The 17,072-nt window shown below is 44.2% G+C and overlaps 1 protein-coding gene across 4 annotated transcripts in view; it reads right to left on the bottom strand.

Annotated features, from left to right (window-relative positions):
* LOC142662114 (germ cell-specific gene 1-like protein) overlaps nucleotides 1-16,816 on the bottom strand; it is a 110,525-nt gene extending 93,709 nt beyond the window's left edge. For all 4 annotated transcript variants that reach the window (XM_075840057.1, XM_075840060.1, XM_075840058.1 and 1 more), the window contains exon 1: nucleotides 16,626-16,816. The gene's annotated coding sequence lies outside the window, so the exon portion shown is untranslated. The remainder of the gene's footprint in view (nucleotides 1-16,625) is intronic.
* Between the last annotated feature and the right edge of the window lie 256 nt (nucleotides 16,817-17,072).

Raw genomic sequence — 17,072 nt, 5'->3', positions numbered from 1 at the left:
GGGACCTAGAAATGCAGCAGAAATATTAATAGTTATTAATGATTCTGGCGCATCACGGAGCTCACCCCCACAAGTCTCCCCTACACATGCAGCCGCTCCGCAAACCAACGCACCCCACACATGAACACCGCCCCCACACATACAGATACTCCGCAAACCCCCACAAACACACCCCACCACCCCCACATTCACTCCCCACTCACACTCTCGCACTCCCTACACGCACCCCCCAACCGCACAACCCCCCCTGCACGCACCCCCCCCCCACACACACACCCCTGTACGCACCACCCTAGCCCTGCACGCACCCACTCAAAACACTCAGGCACATACAACCCCCATACCACACACACACCTTACCTGCTGTGCTGCCGATCTTCAAATAAATGGCGCCAGCTTTCCCCCTACAAACCAGCTTCTATGCTGGTCGCTTTGAACTGCTCATGTCACAGAATATGCTCAGTTCAGTCAGAACAGTAGAAGCATAGGATCGGCTTCTGACCCTATCGCTTATGCCCTATAGCTGCCATATTGCATCTGTGTCTGTGTCGTGAAGAGACACATACACAGATGCAATAAAAAAATGTCAGCCCTCATAAAAAAGTGTAAATAAACAAATCAATTATGTGAATAAATAAATGTATTAAATATAATATTTAAATAAATAAAAACACATAAAATAATTTTAAAAAATGTTTTAACACTTTAAAAAAAAAAAAAAGAAAGTGGGTCAACGAGTTTAGATGTTTTCCAACAGAACCACTCTATATGGAATTTATTACATTTTTTTATGGCTGCATGCATAAATATATTCATAGCTTGGTGGTTTAAGTGGCTTGTGAACTAAGTGGAGTTCTAAAACCGGAGTTGAAAAGAGGAGTTGAAGCCCCAGTAAGTACTCTTCTTTTTCTTTGACAATTGTTCGCTGTTTTGGTGTAACTTGGATAATGGATAGCAAGATTGGAGGTTTTCTTCAGTGCACAGTTTGTCATATGTATACACGACTGGAGCCGGAGTTCCAGGGTGAATATCTCTGTGGCAGATGTGAGCATGTTGTTCACCTGGAAGCTCGCATTAGAGATCTGGAGGCGCAAAATGCAACACTGAGGAGGATAGACAATTTTGAGCGGAGCTTGCTGCTCACAGAGCATGCAGTTAGTGGGTTAGAACAGGAGGGTGAAGACATGGGTGAGCAGGATCAGGTAAGTAGCTGGGTTAATGTAGTTAGGGGCAGTAGAAAGGGGTCAAAGACAAGGAAGGCCGATCCGGTTTCTGGCATTCCAAGCAAAATTGCCAGGTTGGGTGATGATGCGAGGGTGTCAGTCTCAGAAAAGGCAGCCCTAGTGGATACTGATCTCCCTAACAGCCGGGAGAACAGCCCAGCTAGTAGTCGGCGGGATGGTAATGCAGGTAAGCCAAGACAATTGATAGTTGTAGGGGATTCTATAATCAGGAAGACGGATAGAATAATTTGTCGCCAAGACCGCCTCAACCGAATGGTTTGCTGTCTCCCTGGTGCCAGGGTTCGGCATGTGGTGGAACGGGTGGACAAATTGCTGGGAGGGGCTGGTGATGATCCAGCTGTCGTGGTCCATGTCGGTACCAACGACAGAATAAATGGTAGGTGGAGGAGCCTTAAGAATAATTTTAAAGAACTAGGCTACAAGCTGAAGGGAAGGACCTCCAAGGTTGTATTCTCAGGAATACTGCCTGTGCCATGAGCATCACAGGAAAGACAGCGGGAGCTTAGGGAGTTAAATGCATGGCTGAAGTCTTGGTGTAGAGGAGAAGGATTTGGGTTCCTAGAGCACTGGGCTGACTTTTCATTGGGGTACAAACTGTATTCTGCAGATGATTTGCACCTAAATGGAAGGGGGTCCGCTGTGCTGGGGGAGAGAATTCTAGCTGGGGTGGCGGAGTATTTAAACTAGGGCTGAGGAGGGAGGTCAATGTAGAAAAAAAAGGGGTAGCCAGGTTAGAGAGGGGTCAGACTATATTGGTGGGGGGAGAAACAGAATGTGGGGAGAGGACTAGACAACAAGATAAGGAGATCCTTTCGTTACAAAACATCAGTGTAAATAAAAAGGACCGATTAATGTCAAATCACATTTCTGATAATAAAAGTGAAAAACTGAAAGGCAAGTTAAAGTGTATGTTCACAAATGCCAGAAGTCTAGCAAGCAAAATGGGGGAGCTGGAGGCCTTGATACTGGAAGAAAATATAGATATAGTTGGTGTTGCTGAAACATGGCTGGACTCTTCACATGACTGGGCTGTAAATCTACAGGGTTTTACACTTTTTCGTAAAGACAGGACAAATAGGAAAGGTGGTGGTGTATGTCTGTATGTGAGAAGTGATATGAAGGCGAGTGTGAAAGAGACAGTGGGTGAAGACTGTGAGGAGGTTGAAACCTTGTGGGTGGAACTAGAAAGGGAGGTAAACACTGAAAAAATTACTTTTGGTGTAATCTATAGACCCCCCAATATAACTGAGGAGATGGAAGGTCAGATATATAAACAGATGGAGCGGGCTGCACAGGCGGGTACTATAGTGATAATGGGAGATTTTAATTTCCGGGATATTAATTGGTGTCATGGTTCGGCTTCAACTGCAAAGGGGAGACATTTCCTCAACCTGTTGCAGGAAAATTTTATGGGCCAGTTTGTGGAAGACCCGACTAGAGGTGAAGCTCTGTTGGATCTGGTCATTTCTAATAATGCAGATCTTGTTGGGAATGTCAATGTTCGTGAAAACCTCGGTAACAGTGATCATAATATAGTTACATTTTACCTATACTGTAAAAAACAAACGCAGGCTGGGAGGGCAAAAACATTTAATTTTAAGAAAGCCAATTTCCCCAGGATGAGGGCTGCAATTCAGGATATAGACTGGGAAGAACTAATGTCAAATAATGGAACAAATGATAAATGGGAGACTTTCAAATCTACTTTGAGTTATTATAGTGCAAAATTTATTCCTACAGGTAATAAGTATAAACGACTCAAATTAAACCCCACATGGCTTACACCTTCTGTGAAAGGGGCAATACATGACAAAAAAAGGGCATTTAAAAAATACAAATCTGAGGGTACAGCTGTAGCCTTTGTAAAATATAAAGAGCTTAATAAAATCTGTAAAAATGTAATAAAATTAGCAAAAATACAAAATGAAAGGCAGGTGGCCAAGGATAGTAAAACAAATCCTAAAAAATTCTTCAAGCATATAAATGCAAAAAAGCCAAGGTCTGAACATGTAGGACCCCTAGATAATGGTAATGGGGAGTTGATCACAGGGGATCAAGAGAAGGCAGAGTTACTAAATGGGTTCTTTAGCTCTGTATATACAACAGAAGAAAGAGCAGCTGATGTAGCCGGTGCCAGTGCTGTTAATATATCAGTTGATATACTGAATTGAATGAATGTAGAGATGGTCCAAGCTAAATTAAATAAAATAAATGTGCACAAGGCTCCGGGACCAGATGGGTTACACCCTAGAATTCTTAAAGAGCTTAGTTCAGTTATTTCTGTCCCCCTTTTCATAATATTCAGAGAATCTCTAGTGACTGGTATAGTGCCAAGGGACTGGCGCAGGGCAAATGTGGTGCCTATTTTCAAAAAGGGCTCTAGGTCTTCCCCGGGTAATTATAGACCAGTAAGCTTAACATCCATCGTGGGGAAAATGTTTGAGGGGCTATTGAGGGACTATATACAGGATTATGTGACAATAAATAGCATTATAAGTGACAGCCAGCACGGTTTTACTAAGGGCAGAAGTTGTCAAACTAACCTAATCTGTTTTTATGAAGAGGTGAGCAGAAGTCTAGACAGAGGGGCCGCTGTGGATTTAGTGTTTTTGGACTTTGCAAAGGCATTTGACACTGTCCCCCATAGACGCCTAATGGGTAAATTAAGGACTATAGGTTTAGAAAATATAGTTTGTAATTGGATTGAGAATTGGCTCAAGGACCGTATCCAGAGGGTTGTGGTCAATGATTCCTTCTCTGAATGGTCCCCGGTTATAAGTGGTGTACCCCAGGGTTCAGTGCTGGGACCACTATTATTCAACTTATTTATTAATGATATAGAGGAAGGGATTAATAGCACTATTTCTATTTTTGCAGATGACACCAAGCTATCTAATATAGTTCAGACTATGGAAGATGTTCATGAATTACAGGCAGATTTAAACAAACTAAGTGTTTGGGCGTCCACTTGGCAAATGAAGTTTAATGTAGATAAATGTAAAATTATGCATCTTGGTACCAACAACCTGCATGCATCATATGTCCTAGGGGGCGCTACACTGGCGGATTCACTTGTTGAGAAGGATCTGGGTGTACTTGTAAAATCATAAACTCAATAACAGCATGCAGTGTCAATCAGCTGCTTCAAAGGCCAGCAGGATATTGTCGTGTATTAAAAGAGGCATGGACTCGCGGGACAGGGATGTAATAATGCCACTTTACAAAGCATTAGTGAGGCCTCATCTAGAATATGCAGTTCAGTTCTGGGCTCCAGTTCATAGAAAGGATGCCCTGGAGTTGGAAAAAATACAAAGAAGAGCAACGAAGCTAATAAGGGGCATGGAGAATTTAAGTTATGAGGAAAGATTGAAAGAATTAAACCTATTTAGCCTTGAAAAAAGAAGACTAAGGGGGGACATGATTAACTTATATAAATATATTAATGGCACATACAAAAAATATGGTGAAATCCTGTTCCTTGTAAAACCCCCTCAAAAAACAAGGGGGCACTCCCTCCGTCTGGAGAAAAAAAGGTTCAAGCTGCAGAGGCGACAAGGCTTCTTTACAGTGAGAACTGTGAATTTATGGAATAGCCTACCGCAGGAGCTGGTCACAGCAGGGACAGTAGATGGCTTTAAAAAAGGGTTAGATAATTTCCTAGAACAAAAAAAATATTAGCTCCTATGTGTAGAAATTTTTCCTTCCCTTTTCCCTTCCCTTGGTTGAACTTGATGGACATGTGTCTTTTTTCAGCCGTACTAACTATGTAACTATGTAACTATGTAACTATGGTCATTTCTGTTAATTTTTCTAGTAATATCTGATAATGTAGGAATATTTGATGTTCTCAATCTTTGGACTAGGGAGGAGTCTGTGGACAACAGTTGAGCATTTTTAGTACATGCGGGTGTGATGGCTAAAAGCGTATGTCCACTCAGATTTGTTGAAGACATTTCTGCAACTGTCCCATTCATGTGAATCCAGAACAAACCTCATGCAGATGTATAGAAGGGATTTCCATTTGCAATAATGTCTGCAACAAATCATCCATGTGTAAACATACCCTAACAGCTGTACAGCAGAGCATGGAGGCTGTTCTGCTCCTTAGTATGGGGCCTTACAACCTCTATGTGCTGCTGTACAAGCAGGTGTCTCTTACAGTGAAGGAAATAAGTATTTGATCCCTTGCTGATTTTTGTAAGTTTGCCCACTGTCAAAGTCATGAACAGTCTAGAATTTTTAGGATAGGTTAATTTTACCAGTGAGAGATAGATTATATTTAAAAAAAAAAAAAGAAAATCACATAGTCAAAATTATATATATTTATTTGCATTGTGCACAGAGAAATAAGTATTTGATCCCCTACCAACCATTAAGGGTATGTTCACACGGCCTATTTACGGACGTAATTCGGGCGTTTTTGCCCCGAATTATGCCCGAAAATAGCGCCTCAATAGCGCTGACAAACATCTGCCCATTGAAAGCAATGGGCAGACGTTTGTCTGTTCACACGAGGCGTATATTTACGCGCCGCTGTCAAATGACGGCGCGTAAATAGATGCCCGCGTCAAAGAAGTGACCTGTCACTTCTTTGGCCGTAATTGGAGCCGCTATTCATTGACTCCAATGAATAGCAGCGCTAATTACGGCCGTAATTGACGCGGCGTTCAAGCGCCTGCACATGCCGGTACGGCTGAAATTACGGGGATGTTTTCAGGCTGAAACATCCCCGTAATTTCAGCCGTTACGGACCCCCGCCGTGTGAACATACCCTAAGAGTTCAGCCTCCTCCAGACCAGTTACACGCTCCAAATCAACTTGGTGCCTGCATTAAAGACAGCTGTCTTACATGGTCACCTGTATAAAAGACTCCTGTCCACAGACTCAATTAATCAGTCTGACTCTAACCTCTACAACATGGGCAAGACCAAAGAGCTTTCTAAGGATGTCAGGGACAAGATCATAGACCTGCACAAGGCTGGAATGGGCTACAAAACCATAAGTAAGACTCTGGGTGAGAAGGAGACAACTGTTGGTGCAATAGTAAGAAAATGGAAGACATACAAAATGACTGTCAATCGACATCGATCTGGGGCTCCATGCAAAATCTCACCTCGTGGGGTATCCTTGATCCTGAGGAAGGTGAGAGCTCAGCCGAAAACTACACGGGGGGAACTTGTTAATGATCTCAAGGCAGCTGGGACCACAGTCACCAAGAAAACCATTGGTAACACATTATGCCGTAATGGATTAAAATCCTGCAGTGCCCGCAAGGTCCCCCTGCTCAAGAAGGCACATGTACAGGCCCGTCTGAAGTTTGCAAATGAACATCTGGATGATTCTGAGAGTGATTGGGAGAAGGTGCTGTGGTCAGATGAGACTAAAATTGAGCTCTTTGGCATTAACTCAACTCGCCGTGTTTGGAGGAAGAGAAATGCTGCCTATGACCCAAAGAACACCGTCCCCACTGTCAAGCATGGAGGTGGAAACATTATGTTTTGGGGGTGTTTCTCTGCTAAGGGCACAGGACTACTTCACCGCATCAATGGGAGAATGGATGGAGCCATGTACCGTCAAATCCTGAGTGACAACCTCCTTCCCTCCACCAGGACATTAAAAATGGCTCGTGGCTGGGTCTTCCAGCACGACAATGACCTGAAACATACAGCCAAGGCAACAAAGGAGTGGCTCAAAGAGAAGCACATTAAGGTCATGGAGTGGCCTAGCCAGTCTCCAGACCTTAATCCCATCGAAAACTTATGGAGGGAGCTGAAGATCTGAGTTGCCAAGCGACAGCCTCGAAATCTTAATGATTTACAGATGATCTGCAAAGAGGAGTGGGCCAAAATTCCATCTAACATGTGTGCAAACCTCATCATCAACTACAAAAAATGTCTGACTGTTGTGCTTGACAACAAGGGTTTTTGCCACCAAGTATTAAGTCTTGTTTGCCAAAGGGATCAAATACTTATTTCTCTGTGCACAATGCAGATAAATATATATAATTTTGACAATGTGATTTTCTGTTTTTTTTTTAATATAATCTATCTCTCACTGGTAAAATTAACCTAGCCTAAAAATTCTAGACTGTTCAGGTATTTGACAGTGGGCAAACTTACAAAATCAGCAAGGGATCAAATACTTATTTCCTTCACTGTATATGTCGTATGTATGGAGACAGTGGCGTAACTACCGCTGCTACGGGGCTCGCGGTATGAGGGGGCCCGTGTCGCCCGCCAGCACGGGCCCCCACCATGGCCGGAGGCTCCGCTAGCTGCCGCTATGGCTACTACAGTGCGACGCCACTTAGCAATACGGCAGAGCAGAGAGGTATCTCCCAGCTCTGCCATTAAAGTGGTTGTTCCTACAAAAGACATGTTTCCCCTATCGACTGGATAGAGGATACATGTGTGATCGCTGGCAGCGATAAGGAGAACGGGGGACCGAAAGTCCCCTGAAGTTCTCCATCACAAATCTCGGACTTCCGGGGTCTGTGTCGGCAGCTCCGTAGAAATTAATGGAGCGCCGGTCGCGCTTGTGCGCATGCGTGACAAGCGCTCCTTTCATTTTTATTGAACTGCGCAGACGCCGGAAGTCAGAGGTTAGTCATGGAGAACTTCGGGGGACTTTCGGTCCCCTGTTCTCCTTATCGCTGCCAGCGATCACACATGTATCCCCTAACCTGTGGATAGGGGATACATGTCTTTTGTAGGACAAACTATAGGTCAGATTTTTTGGGGGGGGTTGGGGCTGTACGGCGTTACCTACAGGGGGGCTGTATAGCGTTAACTACAGGGGGGGCTGTATAGCGTTACCTACAGGGGGGCTGTATAGCGTTACCTACAGGGAGGGCTGTATAGCGTTACCTATAGGGGGCTATATAGTGTTACCTACAGGGGGCTGTATAGCGTTACCTACAGGGGGGCTGTATGGCGTTACCTACAGGGGGGTTCTGTATGGAGTTACCTACAGGGGGGCTGTATGGCGTTACCTAAAAGGGGGGCTGTATGGCGTTACCTACAGGGGGGCTGTATGGCGTTATCTAAAGGGGGGCTGTATAGAGTTACCTACAGGGGGGTCTGTATGGCGTTCTCTACAGAGGGGGCTGTATGGTGTTCTCTACAGGGGGGTCTGTATGGCGTTATCTACAGGGGGGTCTGTATGGAGTTATTTAAAGGGGGGCTGTATGGTGTTCTCTACAGGGGGGCTGTATGGCGTTATCTACAGGGGGGCTGTATGGCGTTATCTACAGGGGGCTGTATGGCATTATCTACAGAGGGGGCTGTATGGCGTTATCTACAGAGGGGGCTGTATGGCGTTATCTACAGATGGGGTGTATGACGTTATCTAAAGAGGGCGTGTATGGCGTTATCTACAGAGGGAGCTGTATGGCGTTATCTACAGAGGGGGCTGTATGGCGTTATCTACAGGGGGCTGTATGGCATTCTCTACAGGGGGGGCTGTATGGCGTTCTCTACAGTGGGGGTCTGTAAAAAAGGCACTATCTACAAGGGGGGGTTGTGTGACACCCAGGGGAGGGGGGGCCCCAGTCAAAAGTTTGCTATGGGGCCCAGTCTTTCCTAGTTACGCCCCTGTACGGAGATATTCTCCCCTATCCGTAATACCTCTAGGAAAGAATACTTCTATGCATAGGGCATCTGGTGTAACATACCCTGATTTTTTGCTGTCGGATTCGTATGAAATCCAACAGAAAGAAACTATGTATGCCTCTAAATAACATAAGGAAGCATAGTGAACTACAGTAGAGGCCTCACACCTGCACTTCTATGGCAGCCAACAAAAAAGCTGTAAGGCCCTTTTCATACAGAGTTGTTTGCAGGCAGAAAATTCTGCCTGGAAAAATCAACTCCAGTTTTTTTTAAGTGGTTTTGCACCACAGGCGTTTTTTTATGCGAATTTTGGCATGTTTTTTTGCCACGCTTTTTACCTCTTTCTTCAACAGGCAAAGGAAAAAACTGCAAACGTTTTTTGCCAAAAAACAAGTAAAAAAAATGTCAAAAAACGCTGCAGCCATTCGTGGCGTTTTTTTTCCATCTCTTATCGATTTCAATCGGGTTTTGAGGCGGAAAGCGCCTCAAGATAGGGCATGTCGCTTCTTTTTCCCGGAAGCATTTTTTTTCTGCTCGCGAAAAAGAAAGTCTCCACCTTCCATTGAAATCAATAGGAGGCAATTTCAGACGTTTTTTTACCGCGGTTGCCGTGGCCAAAAACGGGTCAAAAGCCTGTGTGAACAGGGCCATTTTTTTAAAGAAACATATTTTTTATTTTTTTTGTGTTGTTAATGGAAAATAACAATAACATGCAACAACACTTTATCACACACAACAGCTAAGGCTTCGTTCACACCTGCGTCAGGGCTCCGTTCCGTCGTTCCATCTGAGCTTTCCGTAGGAACAGAGCCCTGACTGACACAAACTGAAACCGTAGGTTTCCTTTTCCACCACCATTAGGAGTGAAAAATGTCAGAAGAAATAGCGCATCATGCTGTGCTATTTCTTCCTTTAAAACGATGCACACCTTCATGGAAACCCCACGGAACCCATTTGTTTCAATCAGTCAGGTATCATTAGTGTCCGTGATGCAATAGCTCCAACACTTACATTTTCTATTATTTTGTTCCTATGAACAGAAAAACTTAGTAACTGAGTGCAGATGTGAACAAAGCCTAATTTTGGTTTTTTAATATTTTTTTTTACAGATTGTGTTTGCAGGGGTTCATAAGAAACATTTGGTGGACATTTTATCTTTAGATTTATTTTCTTCATATGTGTACAGCTGCACATTTAACTGCTGTAAAGAAAAAATATAAATTTTTGATGCAATTTATGCTCTTATGTAGTTAATCTGTATTCATCTAGAGAAATATTAAGTATCTGTAAATACAGTACTAACCCTATATAGTGAATTGGACCTAATACAATTACAAAATGTATATGCTTAAACTACTGTAGCAAATCAATAAATAGATAAATAACCCACACTCGGATGACCCCAAAAACAAACTAGTCAGATGTCAAGGTTAGGTGTCAGGGTCAGGTAGCAGTTTCAGTTGTCAGTCATGTATCAAAGTGAAGCATCATAGTATCAGATATCAAAGTTGGGGTCAGACGTTAGAGCCAGGTGTCAGGTATCAGGCTAAGGTGTCAGGTTCAGGTATGAGGGTCAGGTATCAGTTAGAATCACATAACAGTTAGGGTATGTGCACACACACTATTTACGTCCGTAATTGACGGACGTATTTCGGCCGCAAGTCCCGGACCGAACACAGTGCAGGGAGCCGGGCTCCTAGCATCATAGTTATGTATGACGCTAGGAGTCCCTGCCTCGCTGCAGGACAACTCTCCCGTACTGAAAACATGATTACAGTACGGGGCAGTTGTCCTGCAGCGAGGCAGGGACTCCTAGCATCGTACATAAGTATGATGCTAGGAGCCCGGCTCCCTGCACTGTGTTCGGTCCGGGACTTGCGGCCGAAATACGTCCGTCAATTACGGACGTATTTAGTGTGTGTGCACATACCCTTAGGCCTTATTCACACGAACGTGTGCGTTTTGCACGTGCAAAAAACGCAGCATTTTGCGCGCGTTGCAGTTCCGTGTGTCATCAGTGAATGGTCCGTGGCTGCGTAATTTTCACGCATATGGCCTCCTTATGTCACGTGGTTTTGATGTTTAGAAAAAGAAATTAAGGAAGTGCTTTTATTTTTTCCTTAATTTCTTAATCTACTGCTGCGCGGTGCGTGATGCGCGAGAAACGCCCAAGTATAGAACCTATCGTGAGTTTTACACAGCGGACACACACTGTGTAAAAATCACAGAATGTCTGAACGGCCCCATTGACTAACATAGGTCCGTGCGACGCGCGTGATTTTCACGCGCGTATCACGGACGTTAAACACGTTCGTGTGAATAAAGCCTTAGGTGACAGGTTAGGTTGGTAGGTTTGTCTTCAAAATTACATTAATATGAAGTTTGACTATGATATCTGAGGATGTCCAAATATGGCCACTGTACAATCTCGCCCTTGTCCCCCCTTCAGTGTCATCCTCTCACTGCCACAACGCTGCAAATTACCACTGGAATATACATATGTATGTTACATAGTTGATAAGGTTGAAAAAAGCCACAGGTCCATCAAGTCCAACCTATAATCCTACCGTATTAATCCAGAGGGAGGCAAAACCCCCATGAGGTTGATGCCAATTGCCTCACTAGGAAAAAAAATCCTCCCCGATTCCAAATATGGCAATCAGAATAAATGCCTGGATCAACGTTCCATCTCCAGGATCTAGTACTCATAACTTGTAATATTATATTTTTCAAGAAAGGCATCAAGGCCCTTCCTAAACTTGTTCAAAGAATCAACCACCACAACATCCTGTGGCAGAGAGTTCCATAGTCTCGCTGCTCTCACAGTAAAGAATCAACCATCACAACATCCTGTGGCAGAGAGTTCCATAGTCTCGCTGCTCTCACAGTAAAGAATCAACCATCACAACATCCTGTGGCAGAGAGTTCCATAGTCTCGCTGCTCTCACAGTAAAGAATCAACCATCACAACATCCTGTGCCAGAGTTCCATAGTCTCACTGCTCTCACAGTAAAGAATCCACGTCTGGGATGATGGTGAAATCTTTTTTCCTTTAGACATAGAGGATGCCCCCTTGTCCTTGTTAAAGGTCTAGCTGTAAAAAGATCATTAGAAAGAGCTCTGTAATGTCCAATTATATATTTGTACATTGTAATTAGATTGTCCCCAAGCCATCTATTTTCTAAACTGAATAGCCCCAAGTTTGATAACCTTTCTTGGTGTTGCAATCCGCCCATTCCTTTAATTACCTTAGTCGCCCTTCTTTGCACCCGTTCTAGTTCAGCAATGTCCTTCTTATACACAGGTGCTCAAAATTGTAAACAATATTCCATATGTGGTCTATACTAGTGTATAGAGGCGAAACTATGTTCTTGTCACGAGCATCTATGCCTTTTTTGATGCATCCTATGATATTTTTTTTTGCCTTGGCAGTAGCTGCCTGGCATTGGTTGCTAAAGGTAAATGTACTGTCCACCAATATCCACAAATCTTTTTCAGTAGTAGCTTTATCCAGTGTTTAACCATTTAATGTATAATTCCAAATTTGTTTCCTCAGCCCAAGTGAATTTATCCACATTAAACATCATTTGCCATTTCTCTACCCAAACCTCCAGCTTCACCAAATCCCTATGAACACACAATTCTCAGATTTAGAAAACATTCCTGTAGCAGACGCAACTACAGAGTAGCTCAACGCCAACAAACGCCTCTAATTTGTGGATTATTCCAGAACCAGATAAATCCTGTAGCCAGTAGAGGCTGAAACGACGGCAAAAAAGGACATGCCACTTTTTTTTTCCGCGAGTGGCCAAATGCTGCCTAGGAAAGAACCGCCCCGGCCTCCCATTGAAATCAATGGGGGCAAATTCAGCCATTTTTTGGTGCTGATTCTGATGCGGTTTCTGAGTCAAAATCAGCGCCAAAAAGCATTATGTGAATTGACCCTAACCCTGTTTGTAACCAGCAGATTGACAAACACTTTTTTTTTTTTTTTTATAAATTACCTTTTTTTATGACTAGAAATGCACACTTGTATGTAATAATGTATTATTTCAGGAGCCTAACATAACAATATCAAAAGTGCAGCATTAGGTTGTCACAGACCAATTTCATTTCATACTGTATTGTACGGGTTCCTGAAGGGAGTTGTCTCATGAAGACCTGTTAGGGCATATGAGCATAAGGCCTCATGCACACTTCCATCACCGTTTTCTCGGCCGTTTTTGACGGATCCGTGTGTCCGTTTTTGTTTCCGTGTGCCCTCCGTTTCCGTTTCGTGTTTCCGTTTTACACGGACGTTTTGCTTCCGTTTGGCTTCCGTTTTTCCGTTTAAAAAACGGATGTGAACTTCATTTGAACTTGTCACATGTCCCAGGAAACACCCATAGAAAGGTTACAAGAAGTTTTTGGTGCTGTTTTCTGTAGCTTTCAGAGCATAGAGAACAGTTTGAGATTACTCTGCTTGGCTTACTTTGGTTTTTTGGGTGTTTTGGAGTGAAAATATGAGCCTATCTTCAGGAATAAATGTTTGCTATAGTCTGTGAGTCTGTGAACTTTTGCTCACCCAGCCGTTGCTATGGCAACGGATCCGTCAAAAACGGACGGCACATGGAAGCCTTCCGTGTGCCATCCGTTTTTTTCACTGACCCATTGACTTCTATGGGCCACATGGTCACTGAATCACTGAGCAAACTTAGGACATGCTCTACTTTGCACGGAACAACGGATCCGTTTAAATAACTGAAGTGTGCATGGGCCATTGAAATGAATGGATTGAGGGTGCTATCCGTGACAAAAACGGATAGCACCCTGAAGGAAAAAACTGAAGTGTGCATCAGGCCTAAGGCCTCTTTCACACGACAGTGAAAAACGGCCATGTGATGGCCGTCCTTTTAACGGCTTTCACATGGCCGTTTTCAGAACAATGATGTTCTATGGGTGCATTCACACGGCCGTTTTTTTAACGGCCCGTGAATAATGGCCGTCAAAAAATAGGACATGTCCTATTTTTGGCCGTTTTAACGGCCTGACGGCCCCCATAGAAGTCAATGGATCCGTTTTTAACGGCTGTCAATACATGTAACAACCGTTAAAAACGGATCTGTTACATGGGGACTGGCAAGGGAACTACTAGTTCCCTTGCTGGCTATCGTTGGCATACTCACGTTTGCGGCGCTTCTTCAGGTGTGGTCACTCGTCTGTGGTCACTGGGGTTTGAAGGCGCCTCGATGACGTCACCGCCCCGTCGCGCTGCCTTGCCAGATCCCGTGCAGACGAGTGACCACAAGTGAAGAAGAGGAGAGACGGCGCTGCTCTCGTGAGTATGTGGCACGATCTATAGGCAGGCTGGTGTGGCATCTACAGGGAGGCTGGTGTGGCATCTACAGGGAGGCTGGTGTGGCATCATGTACAGGGAGGCTGGTGTGGCATCTACAGGGAGGCTGGTGTGGCATCTACAGGGAGGCGTGTGGCATCATCTACAGGGGGCGTGTGGCATCTACAGGGAGGTGTGTGGCATCATCTACAGGGAGGCGTGTGGCATCATCTACAGGGGGCGTGTGGCATCTACAGGGAGGCGTGTGGCATCATCTACAGGGGGCGTGTGGCATCTACAGGGAGGCGTGTGGCATCATCTACAGGGAGGCGTGTGGCATCTAAAGGGAGGCGTCTGGCATCATATACAGGGAGGCTGGTGTGGCATCATCTACAGGGGGCGTGTGGCATCTACAGGGAGGCGTCTGGCTTCATATACAGGGAGGCTGGTGTGGCATCATATACAGGGAGGTGTGTGGCATCATATACAGGGAGGCTGGTGTGGCATCATATACAGGGAGGCTGGTGTGGCATCATATACAGGGAGGCGTGTGGCATCATATACAGGGAAGTGTGTGGCATCATATACAGGGAGGCTGGTGTGGCATCATATACAGGGAGGTGTGTGGCATCATATACAGGGAGGCTGGTGTGGCATCATATACAGGGAGGCTGGTGTGGCATCATATACAGGGAGGCGTGTGGCATCATATACAGGGAGGCGTGTGGCATCATATACAGGGAGGTGTGTGGCATCATATACAGGGAGGCTGTAAATAGTGTCTAGGTGAACATGTGACCTTCCTTTGGTTGTTTTCAGGGGGTTGGGACAAAAAAAGCCTGACGAATGAAATTCATCCGTTTTTTTAACGGCCATGAAAAACTGATGCAAAATGGATGTCAAACGGCCATTAAAAACGGACAGATGGACTTGAAATGGATGAAAATTTAGAGACAAACTGATGCAAAATGGCCATGAAAAACTGACAGTTGATCAGTTTTAAATGGACATTTATTTTCACTGTCGTGTGAATAAGGCCTAAGGCCTCATGCACATTTCAGTTTTTTCCTTCAGGGTGCTATCCATTTTTGTCACTCATAGCACCCTCAACCCATTCATTTCAATGGGGCCATGCACACTTCAGTTTTTTGGACGGTCCGTTGCTCCGTTCCGTTCCAAAATAGAGCATGTCCTACTTTGGTCCGAGAATCCGTGAGGCCCATGCAAGTCAATGAAGGCATCCGTGTGCCATACGTGTGTGACGGAGCCGTTGCCTAGCAACCGCCGGGCGGGCAGAAAAACATGACAAAAGTATTACACTAATCGGTAGCCACTTGTCTCTATCAATCACTGATAGAGAAAAGAGGCTGCTGATCAAAAATAAAATAAAAAGCATTTCATACGTACCCGGTCGTTGTCTTGGTGACGAGTCCCTCTTCTTCCTCCAGTCCGACCTTCTTTTCTGACGCGGCAGCCTGTGATTGGCTGCAGAGGCCGCTGCAGCCTAGGATTGAAGCGTCATCCCTGGAGGCCGGCCTTCTGACGTCATCCTGACGTGCGTGACCGCTGCTGCAGCCAATCACAGGCTGACATGGATGAAACGTCATCGCTGGAGGCCGGACAGGAGGAATGTAAGTATGAACTTATTTTTTTATTTTTTTTATTACATAAAAATTTTATTTTCCACGCGCCGAGCATGGTACTGTCCAGGGTGCTGAAAGAGTTACCTCCGATCAGTGCAGCCCATTAACTCTTTCAGCACCCTGGACAGTACCATGCTCGGCGCACGGAAACGGAAACACAGAGTGCACACGGGAGTGCACAAAACGGTCACACGGATGCGTCACAAACGGCCGTGAAAACTGTGGCGGAAGTGTGCATGAGGCCTAAGAGAGGAGGGCGAGAAGGACAAGGGACAATCAGCTGGCCACATAACATATTTTTACCATTTAGATAAATCTCCTTAATATTTCTATGGACAATTGTATAATAGAAGACACTTGTAGATACTGTAAATTGATTATTTAGTAAGCTAGCCTTCCTTCAGCTCTCGTCACCACCCAACAAAGATTTGCATCATAACAGGATAGACAGAAGCTATTTATTACATTACATCTGCAGTTACACCTTCATGTACATTCATTTACTTGACGGTAAAGATAAATAACTGCAGCCATATGAAAGTTTGAGGATTAAAGCTGTTAGTGATCTCTAATGTACAAAAACAAAAGGAAATAATCCCAAAAAAACAACAGGCTACGTGAAAACATTCTCTTATTATCCAGCAGCTCAAACAGTATCTCACTTTTATACAGGTAGACTTGTTGGCTGAAAGCACAAGGCCTTTATGTCTATTAACCACCTAGGGGCAGTATAACTTTATAAACCTATGCTGACGTGCAACATACCAACCCTAAATCCTGCCTGTTACACTTACACACATAAAATAATACTCACATAATATGGAACCTTCTGTCACTCACAAGACCTCTGAATACAGCATGATATTCACGGTACCTCTTGTTTCAATGTCCATGTCAGGGTTCTAAGATCTCTCTTCATAAAAAGGAGAGAATCTTGCAAAATTTTTTTATCCATTACTACTCAGCTGTTGGTGCACTGCAGAACAGTATGATGAATGCATGACTCAATGTATGATGTGATTGTCCTTTTATGAGGAAATGCTGCCACCACATGGCCGCTTTAGGAAGAACGATAAAGATTAAAAAAAAAATCTTACAGTAAGGTAAAAAACAAATTTTATTAAAGTGTAAATTTAAAGTGTAATTTAGTAAATTTCCACTGGACCTGACATCGGGTGTGGAAAGACGCGCCTGCATGCTGGGTGGTACAGCTGTTATGTCAACCATACGACGCCTTGAGAGTATTGTGCTCGGGTTTAAT

Source organism: Rhinoderma darwinii, chromosome 10 (assembly GCF_050947455.1).
Source record: "Rhinoderma darwinii isolate aRhiDar2 chromosome 10, aRhiDar2.hap1, whole genome shotgun sequence".
In the NCBI taxonomy this organism is placed as follows: Eukaryota; Metazoa; Chordata; class Amphibia; order Anura; family Rhinodermatidae; genus Rhinoderma; species Rhinoderma darwinii.
This window is presented reverse-complemented; position numbering and strand designations above follow the sequence as displayed.